The sequence below is a fragment of the Sinocyclocheilus anshuiensis genome, unplaced genomic scaffold (assembly GCF_001515605.1).
Source record: "Sinocyclocheilus anshuiensis isolate Anshui unplaced genomic scaffold, SAMN03320099.WGS_v1.1 scaffold542, whole genome shotgun sequence".
NCBI classification, from domain to species: Eukaryota; Metazoa; Chordata; class Actinopteri; order Cypriniformes; family Cyprinidae; genus Sinocyclocheilus; species Sinocyclocheilus anshuiensis.
This window is the reverse complement of record NW_015547685.1, coordinates 194,021-196,368: the sequence shown is the minus strand read 5'-3', so window position 1 is coordinate 196,368 and position 2,348 is coordinate 194,021. Positions and strand designations below refer to the sequence as shown.

The 2,348-nt window shown below is 35.9% G+C and overlaps 1 long non-coding RNA gene across 1 annotated transcript; it reads left to right on the top strand.

Moving 5' to 3' along the window:
- Nucleotides 1-761: 761 nt before the first annotated feature.
- On the top strand, nt 762-2,164 carry LOC107703221 (uncharacterized). Its single transcript, XR_001635820.1, has 3 exons — nt 762-996; nt 1,876-1,914; nt 2,082-2,164. It is a non-coding gene; the product is annotated as an uncharacterized LOC107703221 (long non-coding RNA).
- The last annotated feature ends 184 nt before the right edge of the window (nt 2,165-2,348 follow it).

Sequence of the window (2,348 nt, the reverse complement as noted above, 5' to 3'; positions counted from 1 at the left end):
AATAATGTATTTTTTTGAACCTTAAACCGCATAAACACATTGCATTACACCAAATACACAACATAAAGTTGTTTTTAGCAACATCATACGACCCCTTTAAGGAAATGAAACGTCGAATAATAAGGTTTCTGAAAAAGCAGAAGCAGAAGTTTTAAATAGCCTAGCTTCCACCTGAAAGAAAAACGCAGAGCATCTGTCTAAATGTTGACAATTTCCACATATATATAAATAACTCTCTATAACCATGGAGACACTTCCGTTTAAAAGCCAGACAAGTCATTCGACATAACCGATATAATCACGACTTTTTTTTATCACGTTCGCTCGAGTTAATCAAATGCCTATGACGTGGCCAGGACAAAACTTATGTGAACCGAACATGTCCCGTCCCGGTCACCGTAGTACGAAATAATCATAATGAGATTTCCCCCCGAGTGAACGCTCTCTGTGATTGATTGGTTCTGTCTTGCAACATTTGCGTGTGTTCAGATGAGCAGGAAAATAGTTATATCCTGCACAATTATTTACTAACATAGGTTATTCGTCCAATTGAATGCATATTGTACGCATTATTTGTTGTTGTTGTTGTTGTTGAATTAACAAAATCACTGGTAAATAAAACACACCTTAATATCGATATTTTTTTTGTTTGAGTATCGATATTTCGATACTCGCGTCAGTATCGATATATCGATACTTTGGATCGATACGCCCATCCCTTCCCGTCGGTCACTTTCGTTTTTCTGTTAGGGGTGTGTTCGTGAGCAGAAACAGATTGTTTCACGGGAAGGAAACCCATGTGTGCGAGGCAGATAAAGGGCGAAGAGAAAACAGCTCTGAGCGACTGTCGCCCACTAAAATAATAATAATAAATATATATAAAAAATAACCTGTCTCTCTCTGAGCGGAATTGAATAAAGTAAATTGAAGTAAAGGACTAACACGCGAGATCTACGGCATCAGTATCCACAGCACTTCACTTTGAACAAGTAACAGGTGAGTTGATGGCATATTAGATTAATGCAGCATACACTGTACAAACTTTGTCCGTTAACCTGTAACATTAACATCAAAACTAATAAGACGGACTAAGTTATACATCAACGAAGCAGCATATTTAATGCATAAGTCAGGTATAAATAGATCCTTAAAGTAACAATTGCATGTTTACATCTGTTACAGTATCTATCCCTCTGAAATCATAGAATTGCCATGTCATTGTTATGTAGGCTTATGTCATAGTTATTAATTTATGCATAATATTTCTTCAGTGGAGGCCTAGTAGTGGAAAGTAGTAGTAAATGATACCATTTTATTTATTTAGTTAGTACTGTAAGTATTATAATGATGTGGCTCACAGAGTAATCCAGTTATTAATTATCTAAATAATTGACTGATTGTTTATTTGGTAATATTTAGTTTCCTTAAATGTCCTTAAAATAGAGTAAATTAATATAAAAGTATGAATTTTCTTTTTTCCGTTTCATTTTTGGTATGAATGCATTATGGTGTACTGATTACTTCGAATACAAAAGCTGCAGTTTATATCAATTATTAAAATTATAAACATAGTATGTTAACTATGTTACAAACCTCTTGTATTCGAGTGGATTATCCTAAAATGAGTTTAGGAAGACTACATGTGATTTGCATTCTGTACCTGCGGTCCAACTTCCCAGTTATTTCCTGGTTAATTCACAGGTGTTCCCAACATTAATTTTGTGTATTAATGCCATCCTGTTTGTTTTGTGGATTCATTTGCAATGAAAATCTTGGGCGGTCGACATTCCATTCCCTACGAAGCATGGAAAAAAGAAAAAAAAACATACAGGAAAATATTTGCTTAACTTGCTTTTCTGGTTTGCATGTTTACAGAACGTAATTTGCAGTCTTCCGCCATGGCTACAAATAATGGTGAGTGTGTCAAACCTTATCATCAGCAACCTGATCCTGACAGGACTGTTAAATTGCTGTTATACAGTATATAACTCAAATAAACACCCTGGCTTTCACATGACATTGAGAACAGTGTCAGTTGATGCTCTTTGATACTCTTCTTTGATTCTCTTGATTTAAACCAGGTTACCCAATTGACCTCCAACCACAGAAAAACGCAATTCATCCCGCCCCTCCTTATAACCAGGGACCAGCTATACCAGGCCAAGGTAAGGGAATCTGAGGAAATGTAGATTTTTCAAAATCTTATAATAATAATAATAATAATAATTCATTACATTTATATAGCGCTTTTCTAGGCACTCAAAGCGCTTTACATTGTCAGGGGGGATCTCCTCATCCACCACCAGTGTGCAGCATCCACCTGGATGATGCGACGGCAGCCATAGTGC